At 45.4% G+C, this 23,061-nt stretch overlaps 1 long non-coding RNA gene across 1 annotated transcript; it reads left to right on the top strand.

Annotated features, from left to right (window-relative positions):
• The first annotated feature begins 203 nt into the window (after positions 1-203).
• LOC148137940 (uncharacterized) lies at positions 204-13,523 on the top strand. Its single transcript, XR_015754149.1, has 3 exons — positions 204-316; positions 9,187-9,294; positions 13,405-13,523. It is a non-coding gene; the product is annotated as an uncharacterized LOC148137940 (long non-coding RNA).
• Positions 13,524-23,061: the final 9,538 nt, after the last annotated feature.

Genomic DNA, 23,061 nt, shown 5'->3' with positions numbered 1-23,061 from the left:
TAGTAAAGCTGCAACATTCAGTAGGGCGACCGTTTATTTCTTTAAATACACATCTTATGATACTTTGATTAAGTTTTTTAATATAAAATATTGGTACTAATTTATTCTAGAGTCGTGTTTTGTAAAGCTGGAAGACTGTGTGCCTTTTTCTGGGTCTGTGGACTGTTAAGGTGCAGAGATGGCCATTCGTACAGTGATGTGCTCTTCCTGTTGGATGTAGGAGATTAAGGAAAGTTTCAGTGATCCTGATTGTCTGCAGGAAGTGAGGATGCAAATCCTGTAGGATTTCATGGATCAGATGGAGCGATGATTAAAGGTAATGAAGAATTTACAGGAGCCGGGGTGGGGGGGGGGGGGGGCGGTGATAGGTGACAGTTTCAGAAAGTTAGGAAAACCGCCGATCCAGTCAGGTAGATGGGTTTCCTCTCGGAAAGGGAGGAGCGGAGGGCAAGTAGTGCAGGAGTATCCTGTGGTTATTTCCGTCTCAAACAAGTATACTGTTTTGGAAAGCGTCGGGGATCACACTGTCCGGGGAATATCGCACTGACAGCCAAGTATCTCGTGTAATGTGAGGTATATCAGGTTACACGCGATCGATGGGATAGGGGGCACTCTAGTCTGCAGCACAGACTGCAGTTTCTGTAGCTAACAGTGAGACATCAGAATGGGCTGGTGCATTCCTACTGTCTGGGTGAAGGATGGCTCCGAGGGTGCAGAATATTCTGAAAGGGGAGAATGATCAGTGGGAGGTCACTGTACATTGGTACCAATGACATAAGAGAGAAGGATGAAGTCCTGATGAGACAATATTGCAAATTAGCCTGGAGGATAATAAGCAGGTCCTTGTGGGTAGTAATATCTGGATTACTCCCGGTGCCACATGCTAGTGAGAGTAGGAACAGCAGGGTAGAGAAGATTAATGCCTGGCCAAGGATCTGATACAGTGGAGAAGGATTCCCATTTTTGGATCATTGGAATCTCTGCTGGGGTAGAATTGACGTGCATAAGAAGGATGGATTACACCTGAATTGGAAAGTGTCTAATATCCAAGCAGGGAGATTTGCTAGTGCTACTCAGGAGGCATTTTTTCCAGTGAGGGCGTGGGGTAAACCTAAAGAGATAGTGAGAAAGGAGGTAAGTCTGAGACTGATACAGTTTAGAAGTTAGACAGGCAAGGGCAAGGCACAGAATGAGGTAGGACTGACAAGGTACAATAGACAATAGGTGCAGGAATAGGCCATTCTGCCCTTTGCGTCAGCACCACCATTCATTATGATCATGGCTGATCGTCCACAATCAGTATCCTGTTCCTGCCTTATCTTTGTAACACTTGATTCCATTATCTTTAACAACTCTATCCATCTCTTTCTTGAAAGTATCCAGAGATTTGGCCTCCACTGCCTTCTGGAGCAGAACATTCCATAAACCCACCATTCTCTGGGTGAAGACGTTTCTCCTCAACTCTGTTCTAAATGGCCTCTCCCTTATGTTTAAACTCTGTCCTCTGGTTCTGGACTCACCCATCCATGGAAACATGCTTCCTGCCTCCACAGTGTCCAACACTTTAATAATCTTGTAGGTCTCAATCAGATCCTCTCTCATTCTTCGAAACTCAAGTGTATACATGCTCAGTCGCTCCAATCTTTCAACATATGATCATTCCGCCATTCCGGGAATTGACCTCATGAACCTACCCAACACTCCCTCAATAGCCACAATGCTCTTCCTCAAATGTGGGGACCAAAACTGCACACAATACTCCAGGTGCGGTCTTAGCAGAAGGACCTCTTTGCTCCTATACTCAATTCCTCTTGTTATGAGGGTCAGCGTGCAGTGAGCTTTCTTCACTACCTGCTGTACCTGCATGCTTGCTTTCATTGACTGATGTACAAGAATACCTAGATCTCGTTGTACTTCCCCTTTACCAAACTTGACTCTTTTCAGATAGTAATCTGCCTTCCTGTTCTTGCCTCCAAAGTGGATAACCACACATTTATCCACATTAAACTGCATCTGCTTTGCATCCGTCCACTCACCTAGCCTGTCCAAGTTAACCTGTATTCTCATAACATCCTCCTCACATTTCACCCTGCCACCCAGCTTTGTGTCATCAGCAAATTTGCTAATATTACTTTTAATACGTTCATCTATATTATTAATGTATATTGTAAACAGCTGCGGTCCCAGCACCGAACCTTGTGATACCCCACTAGTCACTGCCTGCCATTCCAAAAGGAAGCGTTTATCACTACTCTTCCTGTCAGCCAGCCAATTTTCAATCCAAGTCAGTATATTCCCCTTTGTAAGTCCCTGCTGACTCTGACGAATCCTATTACCGCTATCCAAATGACCCATAATTTCATCTTTTATAATTGACTCCAGCATCTTTCTCACCACTGACATCAGGCTAACCGTTGTATAATTCCTTGTTTTCTCTCTCCCACCTTTCTTGAAAAGTGGGACAACATTAGCCACCCTCCAATCTGACTCGACGTCTCCTGATTCTGTGTCTCTCCCTTCGCAAGGGGCTCAACGTCATCCCTCACCAACAGGGTCATCTTACCCCCTCTGCCCATCAGTCTGTCCTTTTGATAGCACTGCACTGCATTTATTTCAATGCAAGAGGTTTGACAGGGAAAGCAGATGAGCTTAAGATATGGTTTTGAACATGGGACTGGGATATAGTGGGTATTCAAGAAACGTGGCTTAGGTTGGAAAGGACAGGTAACTTAATGTTCCAGGGAATAGATGTAAGAGGAAGGAAAGAAAGGGAGAAGATGAAATGGTGTTTTTGATTAGGGATAACATTATTGTTGTGCTTAGGGGGGATATTCATGGGAGTTCGCCCGGTGAACTTACTTGGATGGAACTGGGAAATAGGAACAGGATGATCACCTTATTGAGGTTGTCTGTGTGGGTTTCGTCCGGGAGCTCTGGTTTCCGCCCACATTCCAAAGATGCGCAGGTTGGGTGGATAATCCAGGCTGAATTGCCCATATTGTTCAGGGATGTGCAGGTTGGGGGGATTGGCCGTGTTAAATGCAGCATTACAGGGATAAGATAGGAGGCTCTGAGGGTCAGTGTGGATGTGATGGGCCGAATGGCCTGCTTCCACACTTGGGATTCTCTGATGATAATTCTACTAGTTTTAAAATAGTTGCAGAAAATAATAGACCAGATCTAAAAGTTGGTGTTCAAAGTTGGACAAAGGTGAATTTTGACGGTACAAGGCGAGAACCTTCAATATTTCTTTGCAACCTCCAGGTAAAGGGACGGCTGGAAAGTGGGAACATAAGAACAGAAGGAATAGGAGCCGGAGTAGGCCATCTGACCCCTCAAGCCTGCACTGCCATTCAATAAGATCAGGGCTGAGCTCTTCATGGCCTCAGCTCCACTTTCCTGCTCCCTCACCATAATCCTTAATTCCGTTCCTGTTGGCAAATCTACATTTTGCCTTAAAGACATTCAAGTTGATAATGTCAACTGCTGCACTCAGCAGGGAATTCCACAGATTCGTAACCCTTTAGCTGAAGAAGTTCCTCCTCAATTTTGTCCTAAATCAGATACCCCCTTATTTTGACGCTATGCTCGCTAGGTTGACCCGCGCGCCCACCCCCCAATGGAAATTACCTCCCTGCTTCTATCTTATCTATTCACATCTTAATTTTATTTTTTCCAATACAACCTCCCATTCTTCTAAATCCCAACAAGTATAGTCCCAGTCTATTCGGTCTCTCCACATACACCAACCTTCTCAACTCCTGTCTCAAACTAGTGACCCTCCTCTGCACCCCCTCCCGTGTCAGTACATCTTTGCTGAAGTAAGGAGATCAAACCTGTACACAGTACTCCAGGTGTGGCCTCACCAGCACCCTGTACAGCTGCAGCATAGCCATCCCTCTAGCAAGGAAGGTCAATAGACCCTTCACCATCTCTTTTAGTCCCCTGGGATGCATTCCATCATGGCCAGGAGACCCATGTACTTTTGGGCTGTTATCTTTCCCAACACTACCTCTTTACTGAGAATGACTGTTTCCATGTCATCATCTGCCATTGTCTCCATAGGCCTGTGAAAATGAGACAACAAGAGAACATAGACAGTATGTTCCTGTTATTGCCAAGTCTGGTAGGTGTAGAGAATGCTGTGTGTCTAGAGAAATTGAGGGTCTGGTCAAAAAGATGAAGGAGGGATATGGCAGGTACAGACAGCTGGGTTTGAGTGAATCCCTCGGAGTATATGGGCAGTAGGACTACACTTGAGGGAAAACAGGTGGGCAAAAAGCATACGTGAGATAGCTTTGGGGGGAAAGAGGTTTAAGGACAATCCAAAGAGATTCTACAAAACACGAAGGACAAAAGAGTAACCAGGCAGAGAATAGGGACCCTCAAAGATCAACAAGTCTGTCTGTGGAACCACAGAAGGTGGGTGAGATATTATCTGAGGATTTCATGTCAGCTTTTACTGGAAGAGGATATGGAAGCTAGAGACTTTGGAGAAATAACTAGTGATAACTTGACAACTATCCATATTACAGAGGAGGTTGTACTGGATTTCTTACACATAAAGCTGAGTAAATCTGTGGGACCTGATCAGGTGTATCCCAAATCTTTGTGGGAAGTTAGGGAAGTGATTGCCGGGCCCTCACTGAGATATTTCTATCACTGATAGCCACAGGTGAGATGCTGCAAGATAGGCGCCATTATTTGAGAAAGGGGATGAGGAAAGGCCAGGGAACAATACACTGGTGAGTCTGAAGTTAGTGGCAGACAAGGTGTTGGAAGGAATTCTGAAGGACAGGTTTATATGTAATTGGAAAGACAAGAAGTGAATAGGGATAGTCAGCATGACATTGTACATAAAACACTAACTTGGACTTCAGAAAGACATTCAAAAAGGTTCCACATAACAGACTGGTTAGCAAGTTAGACACCATGGGATGCAGAGAGAACCAGCTATTTGGATACAAATTGGCTGGAAGGTTGGAGACGGAGGGTAGTGCTTTTCGGACTGGAGGCCTGTGATGAGCAATATGGTGTAAGGATCGGTGCTGGATCCACTGCTTTTCTTCATTTATATCAGTGATTTCTATGTGAATATATGAAGTATAGTTAGTGGGTTTACAGTAGACATCAAAATTGGAGGCGCACTGCACAGCGAAGAAGGTGACCTCAGAGTATAATGGGACTTCAATCAAATGGGCTGAGGATTGTCAAATCGAGTTTATTTCAGATAAATGTGAGATACTCCATTTTGGAAAAGCAAATGAGGGCAGGAATTATACACTTACTGGGAAGGTCCTGGGGAATGTTGCTGAATAAAGAGACCTTGGAGTGCAGGTTCATAGTTCCTTGAAAGTGGAATCATAGGCAGGGTAGTGAAGAAGGTGTTTGGTGTACTTGCCTTTACTGGTCAGTGCATTGAGTAGTGGAGTTGGGACGCCATTTTGTGGCTGCACAGCACATTGATTCAGCCACTTCTGGAACTCTGCTTTCAGTCCTGGTCTCTCTGCTATCGGAATGATATTCTGAAACTTGAAAGGGTTCAGAAAAGATCCGCAAAGATGTTGCCAGGGTTGAGGGTTTGAGCTATGTAGGTAGAGGGTGAATAGGCTGGGGCTGTTTTCCCTGGAGCATCAGATACAATTGTGAGGGGCATGGATAGGGTGAAATCCCAGGGTCTTACTCCCAGGATATGTGAGTCCAAAGCTTGGGGGCAAAGGCTTCACGTGTGAGGGAAAAGATTTAAAAGGGATCTAAGGAGTAATGTTTCTAGCTGAACATGGTACGTTTATGGAATGAGCTGCCAGAGGAAGTGTGGAGGCTGGTACATTTACCCAATTATGCCTTTGAGATGTTGTATGTGATTAGCAAAAGTTTAGAAGGATATAGGCCAAGTGCTGGCATATGGGATGAGATTAATTTAGGATATCTAGTCAGCATGGACAAGTTGGATCGAAGGGTCTGTTTCTCTGCTGTATATCTTTATGGCACTAATAAAATTAAGATGGGTTTCTCTTTTATGGAGAGTTAGCAGAAGATCAGATAATTTTCCTTGGAGCTGAGAAGGTTCGGCAGTGATTTTGACCAGGAGCAGATTTGTTTCCAGGATATTTAATTTACAGAGAGACAGGGAGAAATTATTAACGTCACAATTTTTAGTAACTACCTTCAGATAACTGGCAAATAATGCAGGTTAAAAATGTGAAGATTATTTTACTCAATAAGTTCTGATCATCTGGAACAGTTTGACCGACAGCTGGATGCAGATTCAGTAGTTATTGTCAAAACAAATTTGGAATTTTAACTTTTTTAAGGAAGGATTTGGAGGGCTACAGACAAATGGGAGGTGAGTTGGGATAGACTGGCACCATCTCCAGCGGGGGAGAGTACAGCCCCAATGGGCTGAATAGCCCCAAACCCCTGTGCTCTGTGTTATTGCCCCATTCACTGTGAATGATGAAGCTCATCCCAGGACAGAGTCATAGAGACCTATAGCATGGAATTAGACCCTTTGGTCGAACTTGTCCATACCGACCAGATATCCCAAACTAATCTCGTCCCATTTGCCAACACTTGGCACGTATCCCTCTACACCCTTCCTATTCACATACCCATCCAGATGCCAAATGGTGTAATTGTACCAGCCTCCACCATTTCCCTGAACAGAAGATTCCATACTTGCACCAATCTCGGTGTGAAAAAAGGTGCCTTTGGGGTCCCTTTTAAATTTTTTTCCCTCTCACCTTAAACATACACCCTCTCGTTCTAGACTCCCCCCACCCCAGGGAAAAGACCTTGTCTATTTTTCCCATCCATACTCCTCAGGATTTTATAAAGCTCTATGAGGTCACCCCTCAGCATCCGATGCTCTTGGGAGGAGCCCACTCATGTCACAATGGGGCCCGGGTGATTGACAGCAGCGTCAGACCAATAGGAGAATTTGCGTGATCCTCCAGCCAATGAGAGTGAATTGGGGTGGGTCCAGCAGGCCAACATGTGGCCATGAGCTGTGCAGGCGCAGTGTCACGGTGAGAGGGGACCTAGTGAGTGTGAAGGGAATTGGAGAGACTGCAAAGTCTGGGGAAGAAATGGAGCTATTGTGGACTGGGAGGGTTTATAAACGCACGGTTTTAGGCTGCTAGACCTGAATTAGAAATTCCTTGTAAATTAGAACCAAAAGAACTGCGGCTGCTTTAAATCTCACACAACAACCAAAAGGTACTGGAAAAGCTCAGCAGGTCTGGCAGCATCTGTGAAGAGAAATCAGAGTTAACATTTTGGATCCGCTGACCCTTCCTCAGAACTGATGTTACTGAAAAGAAATGTCAGTTTATACGCAGAAGGTAGGGGTTAAGGAGTAAATGATAGGTGGTGATCGAGTCCAAAGAGATGGGAGCAGTTGGACAAAGGAGTGCATAACGATCTGGCTGGTGGAGGGTGAATAGCTGTTTATGGGGACTGTTAGTGGCTAACCATCGGTAATGTGTAATGGTAGGCTATGTGATAACAAGGCCTGGTATGTGGGGTAAAAGGCTAGGGCGCAAGGACATTGGAGAGTTCAGAACCTAAAATTATTGAATTTGATACTGGGGCTAGAGGGGTGCAGGGTCCCCAAGTAGAAGATGAGTTGTTCTTCCAGCTTGCGTTAACGTGTGGCGTTGGAAAAGCACAGCAGGTCAGGCAGCATCTCAGGAGCAAAAGAATTGACATTTTGGGCATATTCTTTTCATCAGGAATGCCGGGATTGGTGGGGGAGGGGGAGTAGTAAGAGGGCTGAGAGAAAAATAAGAGGGATGTGTGTGGTTGGTGGGAAGGGAGCTAGGAAGGCAATTGGTAGATGTAGGTGAACGGTAATGGAGAGAGGGTGGAGTGGATAATTGGAAAGGAAGCTGGACAGGTGGGACAGTTCAAGAGGGCGGTGTCGAGTTGGAGGGTTGGATCTGGGATAAGGCAGGGGCGGGGAGATGAGGAAACCTTGATTCTGTGGTTAAAGGGTCCCAATGTGGATAATGAGGTTTTCTTTCTCCAGGCGTCGGGTGGTTGGGATTTGGTGGTGAAGGTGGCCCAGGACTTGCATGTCCTTGGTGGAGTGGGTGGGGACGTTGAAGTGGTCAGCCACAGGATGGTGGGATTGGTTGGCGCATGCATCGCAGAAATGTTCCCTGAAACATTCCTCAAGTTGGTGTCCTGACTCCCCAGTGGAGAGGAGACCACATCGAAAGCAAAGGCCGTAATAGGTGAGGTGTTTGGATGTGCAGGAAAATCTCTGCTGGATGTGGAAGGGTCCTTTGGGGGTGAGGGGGGAGGCGTGGGCACAGGTTTTACACCTCTTGCATTGACAAGTGAAGGGGCTGGGAGTGGGGTTGTTGGGGAGCATGGATCTGACTTGGAATTCACAGGGAATGGTCTCTGTGGAATGCTGAAAGGAATGGAGAGTGAAATATACCTCTGGTGGGATCTGATTGTAGGTGGTGGAAATGGCGGAGGATGATGCATTGTACCTGGGTGGAAGGTGAGGACAGGGAGGTTTTATCCTTGTTGCAGTTGGAGAGGTGTGGTTCAATGTCAGATGTGTGGGAACTGATGGAGATACACTGGAGAGTATTTTTGACCACATGGGAGGGGAAATTGCAGTCCTTGAAATACGGGGTGTTTTGGTATGTTCTGGAGTGTTCTGCCAGCTTGCATAAAGCTTCACTGGAACACTGCAGTAAGCATGAGACAGATGTTGGCCAGGCAACAGACTCGTGTGCTAAAGTAGCAGGCAACTGGAAGCACGGGGTCTGTTTTGCAGCAGAACATAGATCATCAGCTGCCATTTCCAGCACCTCCACTGAGATGCTGCCAGACACAGGTACCTGTCCCCTCCATTAACAGCTATGCACCCTCCCAGCCAGATTGTTATCCACTGCTTTGTCTTTCCAAATGTTACTGACACTTTTGGGCTCCATCCCAACCTATTATTTACTCTTTATATCCCTATCTCCAAAGATATGCTGGTTAGGTGCATTGGCCCAGCTAAATTTCCCGTAGTGTTCAGGGATGTATAGGTTAGGTGCATTAGTCAGGAGAAATGTAGATTGAAAGAGGAGCATTTACACATCAAACACATACCAAGAGAAATATTTGTCTTTACTGTTCAGCCTGCACTGACTGTGAGTTTTGTTTTGTCAATTCATTTTATAGGATATTAATTGAGAATAATTGAGACAGGGATCTCAAAAGCAATTTTCTATCGTCAGCAGGGTCATCAGGATCTGAATACCATTGACATTTAACTGTGGAAGGAGAAAGGTGTATCTGTTCTGTCTGTGGGCAAGTATCTGGTTTTTATTTCAAGCAAAAAGCAGAAAGATGTTCAAATTTGTGGTTGGATCACCCTTGGGGTTTGTGTTCAATTCTGGGCCCTGCAGCTGTGGAAGGAGATATTGGCCTGAGAGGGAGCACAGATTTATCCAAATTACACCTCGTCTCTTTATAGGAACTGTCAGATTTAGACCCAGTCACCCACTTCATGATGTTAATCTGTAAACTCCTTATTTTCAATTCCTGCAAACTTCTCATTAAAATTCCATATGGACTCAAATTCCATTACCATTTCAGGTGGAATGTTCCAGGTTCTGACAACTGTCTGTTCATTCAGAAACTGCTGAAGTCCTTGTTGACTCTGGGATTACAAAGGGCTGAATTGAGAGATGAGATGCTGTTCCTGAGCTCCCATTGAGATGCATTGGAGGTTGGGGCAGTGTAGTGGGAGTAGACAATGAAAATGATAGGGCTGCACTGTGGGTGCTGATTGGCTCAATGAGTGTTTTGGAGTTGGTTGTAAACAGAGTGAGGGGAGACAGGGAGAATGTGAACTACAGCTTCAGTTTTAGTGCAGGCCATTCAGAAATTCACATGGTCCCACTGGGAACAGCCAAGTTGTAAGCGATACCTGCTGAGTTTTTTTTTTAAAACAGTTTTTAAAGTATAAAATATCAGCTTAAGTAAAGATCGGGACTTTTGATTATAATGGAAATGTTTGAAGAGAAGGAAGGTTACTAGCTCATTTAAATTCTCCTAATGGGAGTAACTAACTGAAACAAGAGAGACATTGTGATTGGAGACCTCAGACCAGTGGTGTGCTCCTCTTGCACAATGTGGGAAATAAGGGACACTTCCTGTGTCCGTGACGGCAATGTGTGCAGGAAGAGTGCCCATCTGCAGCTACTGGGAAACTGCTTTTCAGACCTGGAGCTGAGAGTGGACTCACTGTGGAGCAATACTGAGAATGTTATGGACAGTACGTTTTGTGAGTTTGTCATACTGCAGGTGAGGGTTACACAGGCAGAAAGGGTATGGGTGACCATCAGATCAAGTAAGAGGCTCAGGGAGGAAGTGCAGGACTCTCCACTGATCGCTCCGCTTCTCAAACAGATATTGTGCACCGCTTGGGATTCTATAAGGGGTGTGGACTCTCAGGGGAAATCAGCAACAGATGATGACATGACACCACAGATAGCTCCGCTGCACAGAACGGGAGGAAGGAGAATGGCAGAGCTGTAGTGACAGGGGATGCAGTAGTCAGGGTCAGTGACAGGCGCGTCTGTGGCCACAGACATGAATCCAGGACAGTGAAATTGAACCCTGGTCCATTTATTGATAAGTGCACATACCAATGAAGGTCAGCGTCCCAAATGCAACCTTCAGCACTTGATCACCCTGAAACTCTACTTTCCAGGGACTGTACACTTGTTCTGAGCCCTTCAGAGGGATTGAAGTGGATGCGGAGAAAACAGGAACAGGGTTGTGTTGTAGATCTACAAAATAACGGTCACCCTCCCCTCTCGGTCTCCGCCCCTCTGTCTCCCACCTCCCATCATGCCGCCTCCCCACCGCAGGGAAAAGACCTTGTATATTTACCCGATCCATGCCCCTACTGATTTTATAAACCTCTATAAGGTCACCCATCAGCATCTGACACTCCAGGGAAAACAATGTATTTATCCTCTCCCTGTAGCTCAAATCCTCCAACCCTGGCAACATGCTTGTAATACTATTCTGCCCACTTTCAAGTTTCACAATATTGTTTTGATGGAAAGGAGACCAGAATTGCACGCAATATTCCAAGCGTGACCTTAGCAATGTCCCTGTACAGCCGCAATATGACCTCCCAACTCCTATACTCAGTGCTCTGACCAATAAATTAAAGCATACTAAGCACCTTCTTCACTATCCTATCTACCTTCGATTCTGCTTTCAAAGAGCTATGAACCTGCATTTCAAGGTCACTTTGTTCAGCAGCACTCCCGAGGACCTTACCATTAAGTGTATACATCCTGCTAATATTTGCTTTCCCAAAATGCAGCACCTCACATTTATCTAAATTAAACTCCATCTGCCAGTCCTCAGCACATTCGACCCTCTGATCAAGATCCCGTTGTAATCTGAGGTAATCCTCTTCACTGTCCACTACACCTCCAATTTTGGTGTCATCTTACTAACAATACTTCCTGTATTCACATCCAAATCATTGATATAAATTATGAAAATTAGTGGATCCAGCACCGATCCTTTGTGACACCCCACTGTCACAGGTCTCCAATCTGAAAAGCAAACTTCCACCACCACCATCTGTCTTCTACCTTTGAGCCAGTTTTATATCCAAATGGCTAGTTCTCTCTGAATTCCATGGGATCAACCTTGATAACCAGTCTCCCATGTTGAACGTCCTACTGAAGTCCATGTAGATCATTTCCACTGCTTTGCCCTCATGAATCCTCTTTGTTACTTCAAAAAATTTGACTCAAGTTCATGAGCCGTGATTTCTCATACACAAAGCCTTTATTAATATCCAGGACTTAACTCTGTACATTGGGATCTGTGTCACCCAGTTATGAGTGTTAATATTCTGGATAAAGTTCAAGTACACCAGCTTTGTGTTAGTGACTGTGTATTGAGTCTTGTTAATATCATCCACTCAGGAAAGTTCCATTTGAAAGGCAGTCCCTATATCCTGAACCCTGCTCCCATCTTCTCTGTCTCCATCCCCACCGTAGACAGTAAGTGGGAGGAGCTCATAGAGTTTCCACGTGAGAGAGAATGAGAAAATCTTCCCTTCTTTCCACTAGCTCACCAGGAAATGGTGATAGTGTCCTTACCTCTGAACCAGGAGGATCGGGCTCAGAGTTGAGTAACAGCATCTTTGAAAAGGCTGATTGGAAAACGTGCCCAAGCCGCCAGGCCATACTGTCTCCCAGCTGTCCCTGCCTGAGCCTCAACAGAACCTTCCTGTAGTTTCTCTCCTGTCAGATTCTCCCATTGCTAACTTTGTCCAGGGTCCCCTCCCACTGCTGCACTGCTCCTGTCCCTCACTGACCTGTCCATCCCCCAGTGTCATCCACATTCATTCATTGCTCACAATCTCCAGCCCCGCCCCCTCCACCCTATTGGGCAGCAGCTGCTGTCAATCACCCAGCTTCGTGTGTGATCTGGAGCATGTGCTGTAGGAGGGGATACAGTGCACGGGCACAGTGCTGGCCAATTGTTGGTGTATGTGCAGGGCTGGTCAGGGCCAGGAGAGAGGCTGTGCGTGTATGGGATTAATCTGTCATTCGCAGTTTCCTCCCTCTGGGAATAGGACCCAGGGAAATGGCCCCTGTCCCTGATATCGTGACAAGTGGTCGGTTATCAGTGGGGGGAGCATTTTGCAGAAAGTTATCAGAACTCGTGTGAAGATTCAGGAATGCTATTGAAAGGAACACAGATGGGCCTGCAATTAAAGTTCTAATTTGGTTCATCTTAGTTCAATCAGATATGTCTTGGCCAGTGTATGCAGGATGGTTCTCATCAGAGGGTCCGTGTGGGGGAAATAAATAAAATGTTCCAGATTGGGGCAAAAAAAATCAGTTTTGTTCTGACCAGGAAGGAAACCTGGGAGGTGGGGGAAGGATTCACCAACATCCAGGAGGCTCCGAGTCAGACTCATTGATTTGATTAGATTAGATTTCCTACGGTGTGGAAACAGGCCCTTCGGCCCAACCAGTCCACACCAACCTTCAGAACAGTAACCCACCCAGACCCATTTCCCTCTGACTAATGTACCTAACGCTATGGACAATTTAGCATGACCAATTCACCTGACCTGCGCATATTTGGATTGTGGGAGGAGACCTTTTTTTGGTTCTTAGTCTGCAGGCAGGAGCGAGGAAGCTGATTTCAAAGAGAAGGGAGTGTGTGTGAGAACTGGGTGTGGAGGAAAAGGGTGAGGAGATTGGTTTGGATTTCAGTTCACAGAAGAGAGCAATTGTGAGACTGAGATTTAAAGCTTTGGGGGAACAAAGAACCTACAATTTAATACTATCACTGTCTTATGAATTTCCATCCTGTGTTAACGGTGGTGACCTGTTTTCTCTGTTGTAGGGTTCTGAAAGGGCGGATTTGTGGATGAGAAATTCAAATTGAACTTCACTTTCCGTTTTGATAGTTACTTGATCCGTGCCGATCTGAATAGCATTTGGCCTTTTCATGTGGAAGGAAAGGTGTGTATTCTGTCCATGGGCGAATATTTCAAATGTCAGTGTGACTGGAAACATTACTGAGGCACAGCCAAGTCCATGTTAGTGTGGTGACTGTGAGAAAGAGTTCATTTGTTGTTAAAAGTCTGAAAAAACATGGCACATTTCCCAAAAAGAATTAAGCTACAGATTTGTTTTGTATGAGGACAAATTTTAATTAACCAAGCAACCAGAAAGACACAAGGATACCTGCACCATGGAACAAATGATGAAAACGGGATTGTTGTAAAGGAGTTAATTATCGATCATGGCTTGTAATCCATTGGCGTTGTCACGTCGGTTCCAGTGCCGTGGGGAAACACTGGAAATGTGATGAGTGCAGTGTAGGTTTCAATTATTAACCTGGAAAAAGTGCAGAAGACATTTACAAGAATTTTTGCTCGGGCTCAGGGGTCTGAGTTGTAAGGAGAGGTTGGACAAGCGATGATTTTTTTTTGTTTAGAGCAGAGGAAACAGAGGGGGGATGTTTTCTGGAAGTGTTTCAGACCATGAGAGGCCTGGGTAAGGTGAATGCATTCAGTTTTTTGCCCAGGGAATCAAGGAGTGGAGGGCATCAGTTTACGGTTAGAGGAGAAATTATGAAAGGGAACCTGAGGGTCAACAGTTCTACACAGAGAACTGGACTGAGCTATCAGTGGAAGTGCTTGAGGTGGGTACATTAACAACATGTAAAAGACATTTGGACAAATACATGGATAGGAAAGGGTCAGAAGCAGATGGGTCAAGTGCAGGGAAATGGGGTTAGCATGGATGGACATTCTGGTCGGCATGGGCCAGTTTGGGCCAAAGGGCATGTCTTTGCTGTAGGACTCTGACTCCAAGTATATTTACTATTTCTCACGCTATCTCTGGTAGCACCCTGGGATGTATTCCATCCGAGCGACGAGACTTGTCCACCTTTAGCTCCATTAACTTGCCCAGCTCTAACACTTTCATGATGATGGTTGTTTCTTGTTCCTCACCTTCCTCAGTTTCCTTATCAATTACTGGCATCTTCTTCGTGTTCTTCACTGTGAAGACTGACTGCTGTGTAGACTTCCTAAACCCTGCTGGATAGCAATAACTGGGCACAGAACTCTGAGAGGTCTTCTTTGAGTCTTTATTGATGAGACATGGCAGTTACCTGGATAGTGTACATGCAGAACACCTCCAGGCAGCATCAGGTAACTCCCCGCCTGTCCGATGTGCCGCTCCCATTCTCATACCTTTGTGGTTTGTGGTTTTGAATGGATGCTGTGTCTCAATATTATCTCCATGGCACTGGCAGTTAAAAAGTTGAGTTCAGCCCAGCACTGTGTGGTTAAACCACATACCCCTCCCCCATGCCCCTGTGGCTCAGTCAGGTATCTGACAGGCACTTCAGTTTCAGTGGGGCTGTCTGTCAGGATTCTGATGTGGAGGAGCCGGTGTTGGAGCGGGGTGGGTAAAGTTAAAAACCACACATCACCAGGTTATAGTCCAACAGGTTTATTTGGAAGTACAAGCTTTTGGAGTGTGCTGTGAGTTTTAACTTGATCAGGATTATCTCTATGGTAACGGTTAAGTGCTTCAACAATTACAGAGGCCATATGTTCCCCACATAATAGGTTCCCCTCTAGCAGGGTAAACTGCTATTCCGGCCCTGGGGATAGCTACTAATCGCTTTTCTCCCCCAATCCCATCAAGCTTTCTGTTGATCTTTGAAGTTTTTCTAATCTCCTAGTTTCTCCTTGGTCTTTGCCAATTTGCATGCTTTCTATTTCAATTTGATAGACTCCCTTATTTCCTTAGCCACCCATGGCAGATTACTCCTTTTCCGACAGTCGTTCCTTTTCACTGATATATACTTTTGCTGAGCAGTTTGAAAAAATTCTTTGATATTCCTCCACTGTCTGTCAACTCTCCCACCCTAAAGTCTTTGCTTCCAGTCTACATTAGCCAACACCTGCCTCATCCTATTGTAGTCTCCTTTGTTTAAGCACAGGATCTTAGGATTGGATTTAATCTTCCCGCTTTCAAACTGTATTCTAAATTCAACCATACTTATCACAAGTCTTTTTATCAGATTACGAGGTGAGGCGATGTTACCTGGGTGTTTTGGTATTCATTGTCAGAGACCTTGGCTTTGTAATAAAGTACAGGATAGATATTCACAACACCGTATTCTGGACGGTGTGAATGTCCTACACAGTCTAAAACCATAAATCACTGTCTCCCCTCAGTTTACATGATTTCGAGATACCGATGTTGGATTGGGGTGTACAAAGTTAAAAATCTCAACACCAGGTTATAGTCCGTCAGGTTTAATTGGAAGCACATTAGATTTCGGAGAGTTGCTCCTTCATCATGATCCAATTAAACCTGTTGGACTATAATCTGTCCCCTCAGTTTAAAATTGCAAAATTATTATCTCCTACATGCGTCCGCACTACGTTTGGAACACGAATCCACCTGACTATCCTGCATTTTCCGAAAATCTCCTTTGGTGAAGGTGGTGAGTTTTGGATTCAGCTTTCCAGTTATTACCGTAAGAAGATAAGCACTGGGCACAGGCGAGGCAATGCAGCCCTTCGAACCAGCTCCATCATTTAATACCATGATGATTGAGCTCAGCTCTGTCTCAGCTGGACTTTCCTGCCTGGTCTCTCTCACCCTTCAACTCATTGCAAATTCAACATCTGTATCTCTTCGGTAAGTTTGCTCATTGTCCTGGCATCCACCGCATTTTGAGTAGGGAATTCCACAGATTCACAGCACATTGAGATAGGTCCATTCTTCTTCATGAGAATAGAATAGATTCCATATCGTTCAGAGTCCACACAGTGCAGAATCCACACCAACCCTATAATGAGCATCCCATTCAGACTCACCCATTCCTTGTATTTCCCATGGTTAATGGCTTAACCTGCACATGCATGGACACTGTGGGAATTTAGCATAGCCAATCCACCTAACCTTCGGACGTCTTTGGACTGTGGGATGAAACTGGAACACCCAGAGGAAACCCGCACAGACACAGGGAAAACATGTAAACTCCACACAGTCGCCTAAGGCTGGAATCAAATCTAGGTCCCTGACGCTGTGAGTCAGCAATGCTAACCATTGAGCCACCTCTGCTTAAAATCTGCTCCTCCTATGAACCACCCCACGTCCCAGTTGGCTGAATCTATATTCCTTCCATCAGAAAATCAGGTTGTGGAAGCAGGTGTCTCAGTAAAACCCAGTGACAGTCCATATGTTCTGAATGGGGATCCTGTACATAACACCCTCCAGTTCACACTTTTCTTTCACTTTCCAGAGACAGGGCTCCAGTGGGTTCATGGGAACTTCAACTCCCACAATCCCTGAAGCAGGGACCACACATGTGCAGGGAAATCCAGCATTGTACATGTACAGAATGTGGGCGGGTTTTGGAGCATGTGCTTTGGGTAAGTATACTTTGCAGAAAGTATTTCACACTGTGATTGGCTGGAGGAGGAATGCATCTGCTCATAGTATTGATCAGTTGGGGGTCAAAGTATCACCACACCCATGTAGGACCACTCTCCATCCCCAATTCATTGTAATGGTGGGAATCAACTAATGGGAAACAAAGAAAGATCTGACCCATTCTCCCAGACTGAAGGTTCCTCTTCTGTCCAGGATCTGCCACCTCCCTGTCTGTTTCCTTTTGTTTCATTCTGCTGTTACATTATTGACTTGCAGCAACTGAAGGGAAAGGAAGTGAACCCAGAAAGGGTGCAGAGTCTAACCAGGGATGGGAAGTGGTGGTATGGATCTGTTTATCAGCAACTCCATGAGAATGAGGAGGGTGTACATTAGGGGGTAGCAGAGTCAGAATGGTGGGAGAGAGTAAATGGGCTGGAGGGTTACAGCTTTTGGGGAAGAAAGTGGAAAAAGATATTCCAGAGAAACTAGAATTGTCTGTTCTGAATTTCTAATCTGTACATATTCCTTTATACAGGGTGCTAGATGGTGAAGATTCACAGACTGAAATCTCAAAATCATGTGCAGATGGTGATTAAGTTAACTAGCATTTGAAGAACCAAAAATTTTGAATCACTCGGCCAAAATCCTGCAACACTCTCCCACACAGCATTGTCGGTCTATCTGCACCAAATGGACTGTGAATGCTTCAAGACAGCAGCTCACTACCATGTTCTCAAGGGTAACTAGAGATGGGGAATAAATGCTGGCTGATCCAGTGATGCCCAAATCCTGGAAATGGTTTCTATCTCGAGTTGCTGAAATCCAATTGATGTTACTGCAGGATGATGAGCGACGCTGAGTGCATTCCTAAGAGAGAACACCATCACATTACCCCTGCGTACACCCACACAGTAACACCGCAACGTCACTGGAACAAAAGGCAGTGAAACCAAAGGAGGGCTTAGTTATAGTTCTTCGAGGTAAAGCCATGAAAGGGGATTGGAACACAGCAGGAACAGGAGCCTGAGCTGGATGGTCAGCTGTTTCCCATTGAATGGTGGAGCAGGATTGAAAGGCCGAATGGTCTCCTGCTGCTGCTATCTCCCAGGTATGTATATGGAGCCCGGGTAGGAAGACGTGGGCAAGGATTCTCCAGGAGATTGCATTTCCACAACAATTTTCAGTGAGGGATGGTTTGATGGATTTTATTTAACATTTATCTTTAACACAAGGTTTGTAAATTTTGACTTTAAAATGTTGTAAAAGCTTTTTGCACAGCAAATAAAATTAAAGAAAATAAATTAAACTGTCTGAATATAACAGTTTTAATGCTTTCAACCTCTGTAAAATAATATCCTGTCTTCCCGGACACCATCACTTTCCAGCTACGCAAACTCCAGGGAAATATTCCCTCCCTGTCTGAACCTTTGGTTTGATTTAGCTGCTTTTCAGTTCTCGTTCTATGAGCTGTGAAGCGTTCTTTTTCCCCATTTCTCCGACCCAGAAATGTGATCATAGCAACCTTCCCACCATCAAAATCATCATTATGCTATTTTGCTTTTGGTTAACATATAATCACCAGCAGTGTAAAAGTGAGAACTGCAGATGCTTGAAACCAGAGCCTAGATTAGAGGGGTGTTGGAAAAGGGCTTTTGCCAAAACGTTGATTTTCCGGCTCCTCGGATCCTGCCTAACCTGCTGTGCTTTGCCAGCATCACTCTAATCGAGACATATAATCACCAGCAGTAAACCATTTGTGTAACCAATTGAATATTTCCAAACAAAGCCCATTACGGGCCAAGCAAACCATTGCAAGAGTGAGAAGGGACTAAATAAAAGTAGGGTTGTGGGGAGGGGACAGCGGTGGAGATAAAGCACTATATCTCCTGCGGTGCCCACCTCTATCTGAAGGCATCGAAAGCATTGATACACACCGCATGTTCCTTCTCCAAGGACACCCGACTATGTAGCCTTTATCCTCAACCATAGAATAGAATCCCTACAGTGTGGGAGGAGAGCATTGGCCCATCAAACCCCACCGACCATCCGAAGAACATCACGCCCAGAGCACTCCATCCCTGTTACACTGCATTTCCCATGGCTGATCCACCTAGTCTGAACATTCCTGGACACTGTGGACAAGTTAGCCTTCCCATCTTTGGGCTGTGGGAGGAAACCAGAGCACCTGGAGGGGACCCACACTATCATGGGGAGAATGTGGGAACTCCACACCGGCCGTTGGCCAAGGCTGGACTCCAACCTTGTACCTGATGCTGTGAAGCAGCAGTGCTACAATCACAATTTAAATCAAAGCAGATGATCCCTGTTCATTGTCACATTGCTGTTTGTGGAGACTTACTGCCCCGAGAGACATCCTGAGGTTCAGAAAGGGGCAATGTAAGTTCAGTCCCATTCAGCCCAGTTAATGTGGTTAACAACAACATCAATACTCTAACAGTGTCATCATGTACAAGGTCCTGACTCTGATGAACAGTAACATTAGAATCAGAGTCCTGCAGTCCACATGGAGCAGGGGGATGACCACTTCCCTGTGTGCACTCACTGGTCTCTCAATCGTGTTGAAGACGCAGCAAATCCCTTGTCACACAGAGCGGTGAACAGCTCCTACCCAGTGTGAACACGCTGGGGTCTCGGGGTGGGATGAATAACTGAATCCCTTCTCCTACACTGAGTACCTGAATGGCCTCTCCCCCTGTGTGGGCTCACTGGGACTTTGCAGGTGGTGCATTTGTGTGATTCTCCCCCCACACTGGGAGCAAGTGAATGGTCTTTCCCCAGAGTGATCTCCCTGGTGTTTCAGCAGGTCACTGAGTGAATCCTTTCCCACCAACTGCGCAGGTGAATGGCCTCTCCCCGATGGGAATGCACTGATGTCTCTGCGGGTGGGAGATTTGAATGAATCCTTTCTCACACATGGAGCAGGTTTAGGGTCTAAATCCGCTGTGCCATCTCTGGTGCCTCAGCAGGTTGTAAGATCGAGTATTTCCCTTCCCATACATGGGGCAGGTGAACGGCCTCTCCCCAGTGTGACTGCGCCAGTCAGTGTCGCGCTGGGAGGTGTAAGTGAATCCTTTCCCACAGACCTTATACTTACACAGACTCACCCTGTCCAAACACATTGGTGTCTTCCCAGATCACATGACCAGTTAAATATTCGACCACGTGCATAACATAGGAATGATTTTTATGGCCTGGGAATGCTGCTTTCCCCTTCCATATTACCGATAAGGATCAGGACCTGCGGAATTGGACGACACTGCAGTTGATGTGATGTTAAAGCTGAGTTTCCCATCTGGGAACTCTCTCTGTGTGTAAAACAAGGTATCATTACTACAACTCCCAACACCAGCTCTCCGTTCAGTTCCCCTGCATTTCTAAATTTGGACTAATGCAATGACCTACTTAATGTGCCTTTCTCTCACTTGTATCTGAAAGTAAGTTGGCGCCATTTTGAATAACTTTATACACTTTACCAGCAGAACTCGTACTTACTCTGTCATTTCCGATTTGTAACCCATGGGAAATTTGTTACCATCTCCGATGACCTTTATAATGCTCTGACCACTTCTCTGGAGCCAGTGCAAGTCAATCCTAACAATTCAGATTTGTATCTGAACGGGATGCCCCCACAACAGTAGGCGCTATGACACTCAATGCCCATCATTTAAGTTATTTCTCAAAGCCCCTCATGTGTCTGGCAATCTGGCAATACAATCGAAAATATTTTATACAGTAACCTTTCAGACTCAATTGCCAGTTCCAGCCAGTAACATGCTAGTGAATTGAATTCTAACAGCAGCATTGCCCTGGCAGAAGAGATTGAGGAGAATTAAGCTGTCTTCTCTGGACTATCTAAACATGAAACACTTCAAATGAACACACATCTTAAAGAGATCAATATGGTAGACACTGCAAGGATGTGTGCCCTGGCTGGTGTGTCTGGAATGAAATCAGCACTAACTCTGGTATCTTTACCCAGCATCCCCTTTAGCTGCATAAATGTTTAACATTTATGTGCTGCTCTAAGTCCACTCTGTTGATCACTCCCACTTGTAACTGCTGTAATGTTGGTGGCCGTTCAAATTTATAACATTTGATTTATTCCATCCCAAAACCTCTCTGTATAGGTGTCTCACTTTTGTTCACCGAGACTCTCATTCAATCTGACCTCTTCACAATCCCTGTTCTGATAATTCCTTAGAGGGCTCAGAATGAAATGTTCACAGAAGGACAAAAGGAGGCTGATTGACTCATCAGTTCTCCAAAGGATCACCTCAACAAATGCCATTCTTTACCTTTACCCCATAAACATTCCCATTCATCCCCTTCCAATAGCTGTTCAATTCTATTCTCTTCATTGTACCAGGCTCCACCTCGCTCTTTGGCAGTGCATTCCATAAACTTTCTCTGCATGAAAGTCTCATGTCACATGTGCTTCCTTTGTCAATCCCTTTACATCGGTGCCTCCTCATTATTGATTCTTCCATGCATGTGAAGAGTTTCTCCCAATCTACTCTCACTAGATCCCTCTTTGAGGTATATTTACCCAGTATCCCCTGGGATGGTGAATATGTGGGCAGCACGGTGGCACCGTGGTTAGCACTGCTGCCTCACAGTGCCAGAGACCCGGGTTCAATTCCCGATTCAGGCGACTGACTGTGTGGAGTTTGCACGTTCTCCCCGTGTCTGCGTGGGTTTCCTCCGGGTGCTCCGGTTTCCTCCCACAGTCCAAAGATGTGCAGGCCAGGTGAATTGGCCATGCTTAATTGCCCGTAGTGTTAGGTAAAGGAGTAAATGTAGGGGAATGGGTGGGTTGTGCTGGGTTCAGTACACCATCCAGCCTCACTGTACTCCAGTGAATACACACTGGGGAGAGGCCATTCACCTGCTCTGAATGTGGGAAGCCACGCACTCAGATATCCAGCTTGATGAAACATCGGCAAGCTCACAAGCAACCACAGCAATTGTATTTGTTCAGTTTGTTCATGGGATCACGGCATCACTTGCTGGGGCAGCATTTGTCATCCATTCTAACTGCCCAGGAGATGGTTGAGAGTCAACAACATTTTTCAGGGTCTGGATTCACATATCGGTTGGACCAGGTCAGAATTAGCACAATTTCCCAGACCCAGTGACATGAAGATTTCTGGTCTATTATCCTATTTCAGAAATATTAATTAATAATGTTTGCAGTTGAATTAAAAGTGAATGTGTTTTATTCTGATTGAGCACGTCCTCCTGTTTTCTCAGTTGTTATTGACAGTCTCATCCCCCTCGCACCAGAACCTCTTCCAGAGAATGTTACAGAAAAGGCAGAATGGTCAGCTGCAGCTGGTCACCTGACCGGTCACTGGACCCAAAGGTTCACTCTCCACAGATGCTGCCAGATCTGCTGAATTTTTCCAGCAATGTCTGCTTTTGTTCCTGATATCCCAGCATTTGCAGCTGATCAGTTTTTTAATATTCATCTTGTCTGTTGCAGAGGAGTTTGTTGATGAGTTTGGAGGGTTTTCAAAATTGCAAGTTAGGCCACAAATCAGCCATGATCATCCTGAATGGCAGAGCAGGGTTGAGGGGCTGAATGGCCTCCCCCTGTTCCAATGAAAATTGTCCATCTGCAGCTTGTGGTAACATTTCCCCTCACTGTTCACTTCACATCCATGTCTAACACACTGTTACTGACTGAACAAACCACCTGTGTTTGAGCTAAACCTGCTCATGTTCAGTGGCACCCTCTCCTGCCACCCGGGTTTAACTCTCATTATGGAATGCTGTCTCGTGTTACTGCAGGAATGCCCACAAGGACTAATCCTGGAGTCTGTATCCCCGGGATCCACAAAACTTGTTTATTTCCTCCTTCCTCTTTCATTCTGGCTATTGAACTGTCAGTTTCAATCCATTCTCCTGTCATGCTCTTCAACATGTCCATGTGGGTGGACTGTAGGCAGCTGGGATTTAATGAAGAGAAGTGGGGATTAGGCAGAAACACTAAGAGAGGTGACAGCAAAGAAAGCTCTCATGATAACAGCAAAGTTTCTCCGTGATCCAGTGAGTGGTGAGGCACCTGAGATTG

This window comes from Chiloscyllium plagiosum, unplaced genomic scaffold (assembly GCF_037043375.1).
Source record: "Chiloscyllium plagiosum isolate Xiang-an unplaced genomic scaffold, Cpla_swu_hap1 HiC_scaffold_42, whole genome shotgun sequence".
Taxonomy (NCBI): Eukaryota; Metazoa; Chordata; class Chondrichthyes; order Orectolobiformes; family Hemiscylliidae; genus Chiloscyllium; species Chiloscyllium plagiosum.
This window is presented reverse-complemented; position numbering and strand designations above follow the sequence as displayed.